The sequence below is a fragment of the Leptonotus elevatus genome, chromosome 16, assembly GCF_054856555.1.
Source record: "Leptonotus elevatus isolate MCC_2025b chromosome 16, RoL_Lele_1.0, whole genome shotgun sequence".
NCBI lineage: Eukaryota > Metazoa > Chordata > Actinopteri > Syngnathiformes > Syngnathidae > Leptonotus > Leptonotus elevatus.
The window spans coordinates 758,569-775,000 of NC_141254.1; the positions used below are offsets into that span (position 1 = coordinate 758,569).

The 16,432-nt window shown below is 42.1% G+C and overlaps 1 protein-coding gene and 1 pseudogene across 1 annotated transcript in view; one reads left to right on the forward strand and one right to left on the reverse strand.

The window, feature by feature from the left end:
• Positions 1-9,361: 9,361 nt before the first annotated feature.
• LOC147160338 (28S ribosomal RNA) lies at positions 9,362-10,388 on the reverse strand (annotated as a pseudogene).
• A 4,693-nt stretch (positions 10,389-15,081) lies between these two features.
• LOC147160339 (glucose-6-phosphate exchanger SLC37A4-like) overlaps positions 15,082-16,432 on the forward strand; it is a 44,785-nt gene continuing 43,434 nt past the window's right edge. The window contains exon 1 of the mRNA XM_086097978.1: positions 15,082-15,216. The gene's annotated coding sequence lies outside the window, so the exon portion shown is untranslated. The remainder of the gene's footprint in view (positions 15,217-16,432) is intronic.

Consider the following 16,432-nt stretch of genomic DNA (forward strand, 5'->3'; position numbering starts at 1 on the left):
GTGAACTGTCTTGCTATGATCCCATATCCTCAGTCTGGCATTTTTAAAGCATTGTATCAACGAATGTGCATTTTTTGATCAGGTGAGCTCTCAGAAAGACTGTGTGTCATCGGATCCACATTGCAGACAGCGTCTGAATGGATGTGGCAGAGATCAAAGGTCTAAAGCCGCAGAGCAACAGTCTTCTCGTCCTGTGCCTAAGAAAAACATGATGTTCAAATTCCTCAATGCCCAGTGACTGTGTATACGCCTCATTCTAGTGACTTCTCCCCTATGGCTGTTTTGCATCCAGAGGAAATCTAAATGCCTGCTCTGAACATTGCTGCCACAGCAGCCGCCATGCTGGCCAGGACTGAACATTGACAACAGCTGCCGTCCTGCCTTTTGCTGGGGGTCTGGACTGAGAAAGTTGGTGGTCGGAATGAGATGTGATCCATTCAGTAAAATGCTACATAGTGATATGCAAGGCATTTTTAATGTGTTGAGTGGGGAACTGTGATCTATAGCAAGATATTTCAGAAAATTGAAAACGACATATGTAAATTTGAAATGAGGGATTGAGAAAATTTATTTCAATCTATAGCCTACTAAATTTTTGCCTATATTTTTGGGAGAATCAGTTTCTGAATTGGTACAATGGGAATTTTATTAATATGTTATGATATGATATATTTTTATTTTCCCCGTGAGGAACTTTTTTGGACTTCGTCCAGCTGCAGCTATAGTATAAAATAAATAACAGAATAGAATGAGTAGTAACGAGTAAAAGACTAACTAAGAGTTTGATGGCTAAATTAGATTTTTTTTTTTATAGCACTGTGATTTATAAATCCCAGAAATATTTTGTGTGAATTAGAGTAATATGGTTACCTCTATTTTTATGGCCCCAAAGTCATCATATATTAGTGTCTTAAGTTGTATCTGCTTATGCTCAGTTTTATAGTGTTTTGTAGCTCTTTTGTTTATCTCATAGCCTGATTTAGAGGGTTGAGTTATTTATGACGTCTTTTGAGTCATGAGGTCTCTATTTTGTCCTCCCTTTATCTTGACGTGTTTGAAAAAATCAGTGGATCTTTGTCAAATGAGGGAGTTTATGTTTAAGAATTTAACCAATGTAGACGAGTTAGAAAATTAAAATCAAACTTAAAAACGAAATTAAAAAGGTTGTGGGGTATCGGCCTACACTCCAATTGACAGGATGAGTTTGAAAGTGATAATCCACAGTTTGAATATGAAGAAATCTACCAGAGGAAATCGATCGCAAAGTAAGTCTGAAGCAAGCAAGGACAATAATGCATATTCGCCGAATGAAGGTAATTATATTATATTATATCTTTTATCTCAGAATCATATTTGAAAAATGTAATGTTTGGAGCCCAGTGTTTGCAAAAGAGTATAGATAATATGAATATATGTGAGTTTTTCCCAGCATGCCAGGATTCGGCCGGTCATGGGATTCTGGGAAGAGAATAAGATATGAAAGGCACAGTTATGAAAATTTAGAACAAATTTAGTCATGGTAAAAAATTACCTATTATTGAACAAAACCTATTTGAAAAATAAATATTTATAAGCTCTGTCTTATATTAATGAATGAGCGAATGTCATTCAACTCAATCAAGGGCTGGGCTCTATTTTAATGTCACAAAAATAGATATTTTCCTGTTCCAACAGCACAGGACCTATGGATCTTAATCAAATAACATTTATTAATCCCAACTAACAAAAACTATCAGGGTTTTTTCCTCCAAATAAAATTTATGTGAGTTTATGAGAAACTAAAAATGAAAAGTTTCTGCACTCAGGAGAACGGCCCCAGGGGGTTGGTGAGGAAATCTTGTGCAGTTCTCTGCACAGAGAAAATTCCACATCTGGTCTACAAGGCTTCCGGAGACGTGCCAGGCTCGGCTATCTCATCAACTGATGATCATCAATCTTATCACCTCCGGCCTGGAGCCACGTCAGCTGACCCAGTGATCGTTCTGGAGCGGCCGTTTCGACATCATTCGACACATTTGAGGACATCAGTCAACGGATCAAGAGCAAGTGCCTTTTCTTGGGCAATCATTCCTTTGATCAGTCACATTTTGGGCAGAATAATCCCAGGTGACAAATCGAAGAATTTGGGTAGTCTACCCCAAATTCTTAAAGAAGAGACGAACTATGGCGACACTCTTTTCATTAAAAAAAAAGACCTTCAAAGAACTTCATCACAAGATGGCTTCAAAGAACACATATTCGTCTGCCGATACATTGCGACACTTTTTAATGAACAACATTTTATGTTAAGCCTCACATATGCTATGCTTATTCCACTAAAAATCTTTTAAATGTATCAAATTGTTTTTTAATGTCATATGATTGCTAAACTACCTCCTCTTCTGCTAAAGGGATGTTTTAAGGATAATTATTTTTATCACACAACCATTGAAAAAAAAATGTTTTAATGTGTTGAGCTCTCAAGAGCTCAAATGAGGGAATGATGAGTTATTAACATTGTTTTTTAGTTTTAAATTATATTTTAGCCGTTTTAGATTTAGTTAACTCAGTATGGCTAAATGAATAGCATTTTTATGTGTCTCACACTCCTGAGAAAATAAGGGAGTGTATGGGTCTGGTATCTGTCTCTTCCGAAGGAGACGGGCCGATGTGTGATTGTTTTTCTCTAATCTGATTTATAGCTATGGGAACTTGCTGAACTTGCAGAAGGGAGGAGAGAGGGATTTTCTTGTATTCATTTAGTTGTAACCAGGTGTGTTGTGGGCTGACCTTTTTATGAACCCTCTTTGTGAATAAATAACGATGTGAGCCAAGAGGAAGGACACATTTGAACAGAGCATCGCTTGGATGGTTTGTCTATGTGGACCAGAAGCTTCTGGTAATTAAAACCTTTGCAAAGGAACTTCTTCAACAGAATCTCACCATTCAGTTAATTGAACACGCAAAGAGTACAATACTTAATATTGTCTACTCTAACACCTTTAACGTGGATGAAGTGCTCTGGCCAGACCCAGCACGAAGACATGATGCAGAATGAGGATCAGTGACTTGTGCAGTTGGCCTACTGTAATGGGCCTTTCATTTCCGTACTGCAGTTTTTTGTTATGGACGTGCTGATATGTGTATCATTTTGACTTTTGAATGTTTTTGTGTGCTGATATCACAGATTATGTTTTGCTTACAGTAATGCATGTTTTTTGTTCAAAGTGCCAATTTAGATTTTGACTTGATCATGTTTGTTCTATGCATGTAAAATTAACCTTTCTGTTGACGACATGCCCTGGATGCTGTGTCTTAAATTATTTTATGTCGTGTCTAACAAATGCTCTTGTGGTGAATATATTTTACTTGCTGTGTGTATGATCTGAACACACTGTTTAACACCGGATGATAGGTTTTGAAGTGTAAAGTCAGGGGTTTTGTGAATTTTTTTAGAATTTTGGGATTTGTGTTAAAGGTTTTGAGAAAGTGGGTGCAGGTATCAATAATATGTTTTGACAATTGAGAAAAACTAATAAGATGGTTTAATTTGTTTAGTTTTTTCCTGATTACGAATACCCTGAACATTACATATTACTATTTTTATCTTCTGCAGAGTGAGTGTGAGCTGTATATAGATATTATTTCATATTGAGAATAAGAAATACGAAGAGCTTGTAACAAAGGAGGAGAGGGTTTGCATATGGAAGACCACGTCAAATTCTGGAGGTTGGTATGAGAAGGTTGTCCATGGGGTTACAATTGAAGTGAATTTAGGTATAGGAAGGAAGAAGGGGCAGAGAAGAAAGGCCAATTCCATTGCCCCAGGAGGCTCTATCTGATGTCTGATTGTCTGTCATAAACCTTCCATCTACAGGAAAGAGAATAACTCCTCTATAAGGTTTAGGAAAGGCGAGTAGGGTGGCAGACAGATGTTTAGAAACTGGTTACTGTTGGTGGCGATTAGGGGTGTTAGAAAAAATCGATTCGCCAATATATCGCGATATTACAGCGCGCAATTCTCTCATCGATTCGATATGCGGCCAAATCGATTTTTAAACATCTATTTTTTATGAGATTATTCAACAAAACGTCTTACTTAGGGTTAGGATTCACACATTAAGCATGGAAGAATGTTATATTATTGGAACATTAAGCCTTAATATTTTATTTCAGTGCTGTTCAAACATGAAACAGACTGCCACCTGTTTGTTAAATGCAGTGGCTCAGTTATAAGCCTGAATTTTCAGATAAATAAATACATTTTCATACAAACCTTACAGTATACATGTACAAGTTTTACTGATTAAATGGCTGCCATGTCTGGAATTTGAGTAAAATTTTTTTTTATCAATTTATAGATTCATATCGGGATTAATCGGTATCGAATCAAATCGTGACCTATGAATCTTGATACAAATTTAATCGCCAGGTACTAGGCAATTCACACCCTTAGTGGCAATCCACTCTCTGATGTGTTTTGTTCTGTGGAAGCTTTTGTCATGACATGTACACTGACATGGTCAATGACTGTTGCTCACATCTTGTCCGTAATGATGGTGCGAGGTTGTATTGCTCTCCCGGATCTGGATCTTCTCCTCTTCCTTGTAGGTTTGCTCCTCTCCCTCCTCTAACTCAAATTCCTCTTCCTCTGGCTCTTTGCATCCATCCATTGTGTTTGTTTGGAATCTCCAGCAAACTGTGCACTCTGAACTTGAGTTTATAGGTGCGGTCACATAATTAACAAGTGTCTTCAATTTTGAGTTGTGTGCAATGAATGACGGTAGTTGTGTAGATTGTGTTCAAATATTGCTGACTGTGGCAAGCATTTTGCAGCTTTCATTTGAAAATGTGAGTTATTTTGCAACTTGTGTTTTAGCAAGACAAAACGTGTTTAGATTTATGACAACGAATCATTGTGTTTTGTGAACTGTGTAATTTGAAAGGTGTTTATGGTATTGGCAAATGAGGGCTACATTTAATTAATGTGTTTATACAACTTGTCATAATGTACACACTCATATTAAAAACATACACAGATTTATAAAAATGCTGTTGTCATCTCACTAACTTCAGATGATCGGACACTATTGCAACAACTATGACCAATACAAAACATATTTGTAAAAAAAAAAATATATGTGTATAATATCTAGGAAATAGAAGGAGACTTTTTGCCCTGCATTTTTATGTAAGGGGTTTAGACGACAAAAATATATTGACAAACCCACAAACTGTTTTTTTTAAATCAGAAATAAATTGCTTGTAAGGTTAAAAAGCGACTTGCCCCATCATTGTGAACTGTGTGATAGAGTGGGATATCCTCCTTTGGCTACCGGCAGGTTGGCTCACTGGCACACCTTTATCTGCAAGGCCATGATGCTGTCCTCTTACGTTTGCAACTTCATCACACAAAAAGTGTTAATTCTTACAGTTTGCGTTCAAATTACATTTCAAATTACATTCAAAATTGAGAGCATTTCAGATGAACTCCTTAACTTGTACCTGTTTTGTATATTTTTAATGTAATTTTAAATTTTGTTTAAAATTATGTTAACTGAAACGTACCAAAGACGGGTTTTTACTGTAATCCCAATGGGACATTTCAGGTTAAATAATGGTTAAATTAAAAAACATTCTTCCTAATTAATTTTGAGGTATACAATGTATACAAATTCTACAAACTCACTGCACAACACTGTTTTGATGCTGCAGACAGAACATTTTTATTCTTACCATGCTTAGCTACAGTAGCATATCACTCAACAATAAAAGTAAGAACAAATAATTCTTACTACTGTTAGGTGTAGACAAAATACTGTAGACAAATAAAAACAACTGCATAAAGTATTTCCAATTAAGCACGTATGCTTCCACGGATGTGCTTATCCAATGTGAGTATTGGTGTAGTCGTTGGCAAGCCATGGCTTTGTAATGACAAGAAAGTAACCACCTTATCTGTGTCTAAGGTATGAAGATGTGTGTAGAGTTTTGTGTTTAATGTTTTGCAAAAAGTGTGAAAGCTCAGTCTGTGCCTATTGCTGTGCATCTCTTGGCAGGTACTTGCTCCTTGAGTGTAAACATCTGTAATTTTGTGGAAATGTTCATTTTGGTCTGTAAGCAACTGTAAAAAACAAACAAAAAAAACAACTAACGCTTATAACATTTTTATGTGTAATGTATGACCTGATATTGGGTTTTTTGTAATTCCATAAAATGAACCATTTTATCGTAGTTTAGTCTTACCTTATACTTCTTGTTCTACGGCTTCCAAAAATACAATATTTATGCTGTGCTCGCGAGTGCCCTCACCAAGATGGAACTGACTATAACTTTTTCCCCAGCATTTTTTTTTTTACCTCTATACCAAGCCACTCCTACAGATCACGTGATTCAATCTCATTATTATTCACTCGATCAAGGGGGCATGCACCGGAACTGGAAGTCGACCAACATTGTTTACTTTTGAATTCAAGTCAGCCATGATATCTGCAAAAAACAGGTATGAACACCACGTTCACGTCATCAATCATCATGACAATAAGGTATTCATGTAGGGTCATAAATCTTGATTAGGAAACCCCCTCCTTAATCTAATAAGGAAATTCCCCCTTAATCTAATAAAGAAATACCTCCTTAATCTAATAAGGAAATACCTCCTTAATCTAATAAGAAAATACCTTCTTAATCTAATTTGGAAATTCCCCCTTAATCTAATTAGGAAATACCATCTTAATCTAAAGAGGAAATCCCCCCTTAATCTAATTAGGAAGGGGCCCCTAATCTAATTAGGAATGTCATCAATCAAATTTTGACAGCTGCTCCCTCGTAATACTCTACTTTATGCGTAACAAAAAAAAAAGTACAGTCCATAACTTTTTGCAGGACAAATCTGAGTGTGCCAGTGCCGTTCAAACAACAAATAGTAAATCAAATAATGTTCGCCTGAGCAGGGACTAATTTGAAGTGTGCATGAACCACTTGTTCCAGGACTGGTGGCATAGCTTTTGCAATTGAATTCCTGGTCTTCCTCTGATGGTTGGAAGTGGGCCATCATACTGGTTCCAGGGTCCACTACATCATCAACATGGGGATTTGCAGAGCTGGTTGGATGCAATTGATGGCTGCCATGTCACTGTGAAAGATGGGATTAATTTGTATAATAATTTATTACATTGACTTTAACACATGTACAATTTTCGTGAATTTTGGCATTTTGTTTATGTGTGGATGCCCTGTTTGAACAGTTCAAGATTTTACAAATATGGAATATTTGATGAGAGGAATAGCTCAAATACCATCATACTTTTGTGGGTGTTGAACTACCTATAGATAATCGTGGTCCGCTGGCACCTCCTCCAGGGCAGACACGTCAGCAGACAGCTGGTCCCTCCACTGTAATCCAGCAACGGTGTCAGTCCTCACTTCCCCCTCATTCTCCTCCGGCATGTCCTCTGGGGCAATGAGGTCTCCCGCCCTAAGGCATATGTTGTGCATGTTGGCATAGGTGGCGATGACCTGAGAAAAAGCATACATGGACATATTCATTGTACTGACAAGGACAAGATTGTATCCTGAGGGAAATGTAAAATTGTGTACTACAGTAGAAGTTCATCACTGTCATTCACATGTCTTTAATTTACCTGTGGTGTGAAGGCATGGTGCATCTCGAGGGCATGTAAGATGGCCCGGAACCTCGTCTTCATCATTTCAAAAGCACGCTCAATGATGCCCTGGAATGATGGAAATTGAAGCGCCTCGCCACCACACCCTGCACCGGCCGCTTGTTTAGTGTGATGCGGGGGAGTGGTCGCTGAAGGCAGGGGTACCCTCAATCTGTGCCCTGGAGGAGGATACAGCCCTCTCTCACAAATCAAGATGGCGGATGCCCGGTGGGTGGTGACACACTTTTTACAGCGGCTGCCTATTGTGATGTACTTGCACCTGACCATAACACCAAGGGATGGGACCTGCTCTCAACACCAGAAGCTGTGGATGAAGAGAGAGCTGCAGATCTGGGGCTGTGGCTGAGTTGTTGACCAATGCAGAGTGGGCAACGTTGTCTCTCTATGGTGTCTTGCGCAGCCAACCTCGTGGCAGCGCTGCTGTTCCCAAACTTCTTCCCACTCCATCCCTTTTTTATGTGGAAACATGAGCACCAGATCACAGACAGATTTTTGAGCTGCCGTGTCTCCATGGCTGTCCCCAGCCACAGGTGCTGATAGCGCACATTCAAAAGAGAGATTAACATTTTAGAAACACATTTTTAATGTGGCCGCAAGGGGGCACAAGCCAGTGTCTTCTTGTGCCGGTCTCAAGCCCAGATAAATACAGAGGGTTGTGTCAGGAAGGGCATCCGACGTAAAACTTTGGCCAAATCAAACATGCAAATCAAATATATGACTTCCATACCGGATCGGTTGAGGCCCGGGTTAACAACTACCGCCATCGGTGCTGTTGACCTACAGGGTGCCGATGGAAACTAGACTACTCTTGGTCGAAAAAGGAAAGGAGGAAGGTGTGTTTGTAGGAAGAAAGAGAAGAGGAACACCAAGAGTCTAGGACTGAGAGTAGGGACTTTGAATGTTGGAACTATGACAGGAAAAGGTAGAGAGCTGGTTGACATGATGCAGAGGAGGAAGGTGGACATATTGTGTGTTCAGGAGACCAGGTGGAAAGGAAGTAATGCTAGAAGTTTAGGAGCAGGGTTCAAGTTATTCTTATGGTGTAGATAAGAAGAGAAATGGAGTAGGAGTTATCTTGAAGGAGGAGTTTGTTAAGAACGTCCTGGAGGTAAAAAGAGTGTGAGATAGAGTGATGAGCCTGAAGCTAGGAATCAAAGGTGTGATGATCAATGTTGTTAGTGGGTATGCACCACAGGTAGGATGTGAGCTGGAGGAGAAGGAGAACTTTTGGTTGGCCCCTAATGAAATAATACAGAGCATCCTTAGAAGTGAGAGAGTTGTCATTGGTGCAAACTTCAATGGACACGTTGGTACAGGAAACAGAGGTGATGAGGAGGTGATGTTTGGTATCCAGGAGAGGAATGTAGAAGGACAGATGGTGGTTGACTTTGCAAATGGCTGTCGTGAATACTTTCTTCCAGAAGAGGCAGGAACATAGGGTGACCTACAAGAGTGGAGGTAGGAGTACACAGGTAGACTACATCTTGTTTAGACGGTGTAATCTGAAGGAGATCAGCGACTGCAGAGTAGTGGTAGGTGAGAGTGTAGCCCGACAGCATAGGATGGTAGTGTGTAGGATGACTCTGGTGGTGAGAAAGACAAAGACGGCAAAGGCAGAGCAGAGGACGGAATGCTGGAAGCTGAAAAATGAAGAGTGTTGTATGACTTTCAGGAAGGCGTTAAGACAGGCTCTGGATGGTCAGGAGGTGCTTCCAGATGACTGGACAACTACAGCAAATGTGATCAGGGCGACATGTAGGACAGTACTTGGTGTATCATTAACCCGATTCCCTTTCGATCGACCGGGGGAGACGTAGGCCATCGCCCCGCACTTCGTAACGGCGCTCGCCCATCCCTTAGGACCGACTGACCCATGTTCAACTGCTGTTCACATGGAACCCTTCTCCACTTCGGCCTTCAAAGCTCTCGTTTGAATATTTGCTACTACCACCAAGATCTGCACCCGCGGCGGCTCCACCCGGGCCCGCGCCCGAGGCTTCCGTGCGCACCGCGGCGGCCTTCCTACTCGTCGCGGCGTAGCCCTCGTCTACTCATTGCCGGCGACGGCCGGGTGTGGGCCCGACGCTCCAGCGCCATCCATTTTCAGGGCTAGTTGATTCGGCAGGTGAGTTGTTACACACTCCTTGGCGGGTTCCGACTTCCATGGCCACCGTCCTGCTGTCTATATCGACCAACACCTTTTCTGGGGTCTGATGAGCGTCGGCATCGGGCGCCTTAACCCGGCGTCGGGCGCCTTAACCCGGCGTTCGGTTCATCCCGCAGCGCCAGTTCTGCTTACCAAAAGTGGCCCACTGGGCGGCTCGCATTCCACGCCCGGCTCCAAGCCAGCGAGCCGGGCTTCTTACCCATTTAAAGTTTGAGAATAGGTTGAGATCGTTTCGGCCCCAAGGCCTCTAGTCATTGGCTTTACCGGATAAAACTGCAAAAGCTGACGAGCGCCGGCTGTCCTGAGGGAAACTTCGGAAGGAACCAGCTACTAGATGGTTCGATTAGTCTTTCGCCCCTATACCCAGGTCGGACGACCGATTTGCACGTCAGGACCGCTGCGGGCCTCCACCAGAGTTTCCTCTGGCTTCGCCCTGCCCAGGCATAGTTCACCATCTTTCGGGTCCTATCGCGCGCGCTCAGACTCCACCTCGCCGACGCGGCGGCCGAGACTTTCTCTACGACCCTTTGACTCGCGCGCGCGTTAGACTCCTTGGTCCGTGTTTCAAGACGGGGCGGGTGGGCTGCCGACATCACCGCTGACCCCTGACGCCCTTTGTACGTGAGCCTGATTCCCCGCACTGGGCGGCGCGCACTGGGGGCAGTCCGCGCGCGGCCAGCGCCGGGGGCGGGGGGCCCCGTCCGGCGGTCCGCTGGGAGGGGCGGGATGCGGGGGAAAAAAAGGCAAAGGGAAGGGGAAGCGCCAGGCGCCCCCCCGCGCAACCTCCAGCCCCCACCCTCCAGACCCCGCGCGCACGCACGCCTTACTCCGCCTGCGGCGCGCGCCGGAAGGCGCAGCGAGTACGTCCCACGGCCCCGGGGTAAGTGGCGACGTCAAAGCGGGGGAGCGCTGTAGAGCGCGGGGGAGGGGTTTGGTCGACCCGGACCGAACCGGGACCGGAGGCCCGGAGCGGACCCAAGCCGCCCCCCCCCCGCGCCACCTTCGTCCCGAGCTTTTCCAGGCCAAACCGGAGCCGGTCACGGCGCATCGCCGCGAGGGAAGTGCGGCGGGCGCTCACCTGCCACCCGGCGGGCGGCAGGTGAGCGCCCGGGACGGGCTGCCCGCACCGCCCCGTCCGAACCCCCCACCGCCGAAGCGGACGGGGGAGGGAAAGAACGGGGGGGGCGGAGAACTAACCGTTCCGCAACGGCCAGCAACAAGCCCCAGCAACAACAAGGATTTCATTTCATTCAATATTCATGTTGGCGAAACACGATTTTAATACATGCAACAATTATTCATATATAAATATTTTTCATGTAAATCCAACAGACTTTTTTCAGTGTATACACACATGCACAAAATTGTTGGTAACCCTCTATCAATAAAAGAAAACCCCACATTGGTCACAGAAATAACTTGATTCTGACAAAAGTAATAATTAAAGGGGGGGGGGGGTAACCAATAAAATCAGACCTTGAATTGTGGTCAGCAGAATTATTTTTAAAAGCAAATTCAGGAAACAAGCCTGGATGAAAATGATGGTACTCTTAACTTAATATTTTGTTGCACAAGCTTTTGATGCAATCAAACCGTTTTTGACTTTCACAGTGACAAGTGTTGGAGCAAGCACGGTTGTCACCATAATTCATATACTGTAATGCTTTTCTAGATATGCTGTCACGGTGTGGTCACGGAGCGGCATGGTGTCTGTCGGCGTGTGAAGTGGAGGACCCAAAATGCAGGGAGGCAGGAGAACCACAGCAGGAGTGCGGGCGAAACTGGTGTGCTTTATTTTACAGAAAACACTAACCAGGGTACTAACTAAACAACAAACTGAAAAGATACAAAATCAAAATGACAGACAGAACTCCGGGGGTTGACCGTGACAAGCGGCAATGATCCCATGCCGACTGATCACCACCCGGGAACTAAATACACCCACACTAATTGGGTAACTAGCCACACCTGGGGCCAAGCACAAGTGGCTGAGGGCCCGGATTGGTCAACCCGCGGAAGGGCTGGAACCCACTCAGGACCAATCGGGACCCTCAACCAAAACCAGATTTTCCCAGACATGACATATGCAAAGATACAAAACATTATTTACACCTAAAATAACACAATTTCTCTTCAAAACAAACACGGGTTAATAGAGATAACTCAATTTTAGAAGCAATCACTGTTTCTTCCATTTCCTGCTTAGTGTCAAGGTATGATTTATGAACATTAATAACCCTCACACAACTGTTGGAGAACTGGTCAGCTTCCAGTAGTTTGCTTTTGAATGTGGAGATGAGATTTAGTTGCTGTTTAGTGCAGGGGTGGCTCTAGTGGGATTCCGGGCCGAGGCCAACCCAAAATCCAGAAAATCCTAAACTATTTGCCTTATTACCTTTTAAAAAAAAAAAATGTTGCGAGTAGTTTTTCCAAACAAAATGCATCTGGTGTCGATCAACATTCTTCAATCTTTAATTCCACTATGAGAATTGCAAAAAAGATGACTTTTTTAGATAAAAAATACTTTTGTATCAACTTTATTGAAACCTACTGCAGATTAGTGAAACATGATGTTAATGCTATTCTAAAAAAATGAAGATGTTTATAAACCCTAAGACTCTAACTATGGAAGAACAATCTGCTTTATATGATTTAGAAAGGGATGACATTATTGTCATAAAACCAGCCAATAAATGTTGCGTTGTGACAGGTAAGCAGGTGTGGATGAGCGGGCTGGTGTGGGTGGGGGTTGTGGGCCTGTGGTCCGCCATGCGAGTGTGCTGTGCCCTGTTCTGCTGCGCTGGCCTTGGGGCATCGGCTGTGTCGATGGGGGTTGCTCCGGGCTCCTGGGTTGGCTCTCCTGCCAGTGGCTCCTGCGGGGCCCGGGGTTGTTGTGCTTTGGGGCTGTCGTGACCTGGGCAATTCTGGGGTTCTGAGGAGCTGTGCGGGCCGTAGTCGGGCCGTAGTCGACAGCTCCCCCCTTTGGTGGAGGTTTTCATGCACGCCAGATCCACCACACCAGCATATACCAAAACCTAATAAGAGTTTGTTCCTCTCTCTGATCACTGACTCAGTGGATGTTGGTGTTTGTGGATCTTACTCTGCTTCATATCTATCTTTCCTCTGGTCCTTACTCTGGTCTCCTGACGACTTACTGATCCTTTTGGGACCTGGTTTAAAATATGTGAATTAGCGTGCACAATAATAATAATAATAATAATAATAATAATAATAATAATACAAAAAAATACAAATAATAAAAACTAAAAATAAAATGCAAATCAAGGTTGGATCTTCTGAAGTCTAACCCTACTAAAAAGTAATTTCTTTCTTTTTTGAAGTGGCATGGCTCAGTGGTAGGTCGTTTCCCATCCGTGAGGTTGTGGGTTCAATCCTCACCTCTGGTGACCGTGTTGAAGTGTCCTTGAGCAAGACACTGAACGCCGATTTGCTCCCAGTTTACCTGGGCCTTGCATGGCAGCAGCTGGCCACGTGTGTGTGTGTGTGTGTGTGTGTGTGTGTGTGTGTGTGTGGGGGTGTGTGTGTGTGTGTGTGTGTGTGTGTGTGTGTGTGTGTGTGTGTGGGGGTGTGTGTGTGTGTGTGTGTGTGTGTGTGTGTAAATATTAAATAAATAAAAATACATTATGACATACAAAGTAGAACCAGAGGGAGACAACGGTCCACTAAAAATATTACAGTTTATACCATACCATAGACTGATATGTTATGATAATTAATTATGCAAGAACGCCTGTGCCAGTGGGAGACAACGCAACAAATCATGATCGGCTTCAAAGAGGCTATTTGGAAAATTGTATGAGCTCTCCAGCCTACCAGCAATCCTGCACCCATTACACTCACCATTCCATTTCCCACTTCCCCTCTTCTTTAAATCAGATAAATCTTCAACAATTTTAGTAAATTTGGACCTCATTGGACAAGCAACTTAATTTTGGGGCTACATTTTGACCACATTCGATTCGGGTTATAACACGACCCAGTTTTCAACGTCCATTTTTGGACTAAATTTGGACCACATTGGATGGGCTATACACTCACAGAATATTTAAGCCTAACATTTAAGATTTATGTAATTTTATTACATGACAAATTCCCATTTAGTTTTTTTTTTTTACATAATTTTAACACACACCTATAGAACTTACGTCATACATATTTATTAGTGTAATAAAGCCTATTTATTTGAAATGCATAATCCTCAGATTTATGTATTTAGTATTGATAAAGTATAATTACTCCAATTAAGTAATGAGAGTATTTATTTAAAATACATAAAGTATATTGTTTGAATTGCATAATAATCAGGTTAACTATACAAGATGAATAGCATATACTTGTTTGAATTACATTTTATTTATCTTATGTAATACACCAAATTATTCAAAATACATGACTTTGATGTAATTATTTTCCATTCAGTACAAATGAACAATCAGACCACCTTGTTGAATTAACTGATTTATTAAAATTCACACTTGTCCATTCAGACTTGGGATAGCCACTAGCCTTTAAATAACAGTAAAATAAAGTTGAATTTTCAATTGTAAAAAAAATACATTTGCATACAAAACATGACATTAGGCATAAAACAAGTTCAATAAATCAGTCAGAATAACTCATCTCAACTAGAGCAAAGTGCAGAACTCAGTGCAATAACTTGAACACGCGCACACTCACAGACACGCACGCACACACATATGCATGCCACTGTTAAACTTAAAATAACAGTAAAATAAAGTAGAATTTTCAATTGTAAAAAAATAATTTGCATATAAAACATGACATTAACCACTTTGATTATTTAAATGTTATTAGTAAATATTTACTAAATACATTTAATAAATTTTAGAATTGATTATGCAGATTGTATGTTATTTTAATGCATTAATTAAAAAACTATGAGTTTTTAAATAAAATCACATTGATTTAAATACATAAAATTTACCTTTGCCATGGATAATTTCTGTGAGTGTAACATGACCTAATTTTTAACGTCAATTTTTGGTCTAAATCAAGTCTAAGACGGACGGACCCGATTTAGCCCAAAATTAAACGTCCAAAAGACGTCTGGTGCTGGGTGGAAACCTTTCCTATTTTGTATCATGTAATTAGGACTTTAATTACTGCAGGCAGGTTTGTCAAACACCGAGTTCATCCTTCCCGCGAAACAGCGTGAAGTTGCTGACACGTCTGTGACGTTCGAGGCCTCGTTTGCAGTGGTCACGTGATTTTTGGCATCTCTGAAGCAGTTGTCGGAACACGGCTTCGACACGCCTCCGCTTCATTTGCTCGAATCTGATTCGAGCAGGAAGGCTCGACCGTAACATCTCCAGTTTTGAGCCCCAACGATAAGGACGCGACGAGGTAACTAGCTTGTGTGATTTCCTCATTCTCCCACACACACCGAGGCAGGCTGACTGTTGGCAGAATCCCCGATGTTCTTCATGCGGCGTTTGATGAAACGTAGCCTCGATTATGTTTTTGCTAAACAGGACGCCCCTCTGATCTTTCGGCACCGTGCAGCTTGTCTACTGTATTTGTGACTCGTAGGTTGGGGCACACCTTTGCGTCGCATGCGTGACATAAGTGTGTTAGACTGAAGAGACTTAACCGAGCACTACACGTTTTTCTTGCAGCAATAAAAATAACCACAGCCAACTCTCATTCCAAATTTGAGTGCATTAGAAAAGTGTGCGCAAAAGCTGATCTTGCTATGTGCGATTTCACCGAACCAGTAGACCCAGTGAGCTGTGTGACATTTTTGTCACAAGTGCGCTGCACTGTGACACTCATACTGCAAGCAACCCGACTCGACTGAACGACTGAAATACACACACTCTCAATTAACAAACATGCGTTCACGGTCTGCATCTAAAAGCAAGTCTGCCTTTTCTCAGTCAGCCTTCTCATATAAAGCCATTAAAGAGTGGAATGGGGTCCTAATAAAAAAACAAAAAAAACAATGCAAACTTTTACAGCTTCTCAGGGGCAGTCAAATGCTGGCTTCATGAACACCAGTCCTGTTCACATTATTAGTACTTGAGTACTTGACTTGTCCATCAGACGATACCCTTGTGGTATTTGAGGATCGATTATTAATCCCTGCTCATCAACCTCAAATCCAATACTTCCAACTACTTATGTGACTTTTGGCGTTTTTCTTATTAACTAATTGAGGGGCAGCTGTCACTGCAGTTGAAGACGACGCAGATGTACGGGCTACTGCCATGTTGCCAGAGGCGGACTTACCATTAGGCAAACCTTGGCAGTTGCCTAGAGCTTCACATTACTAGAGGGCCCCATAAAATTCCTCATACACTAATGGCCAATATAGTTTTTATTTATTTACGCACATTAATTATGTTTTTGATCCAAATCAAAAAGGCCAGCAGAAGGCTTCTTGTATCGTGTGTTTCCTGGCCCCCCTCATTTTCCACTAATGGAGCAGTCCATCTTACTGCGCATGTGCATGCGCAAAAACAGAGCAGAAGGGTGCGAAGTGACGGCAGCGTAACAGAGGAAAGGAGAATGTAAAAAAAATGAAACAAAGTTAGCCGAGTGGGGCTGAAAAGAATGAGGA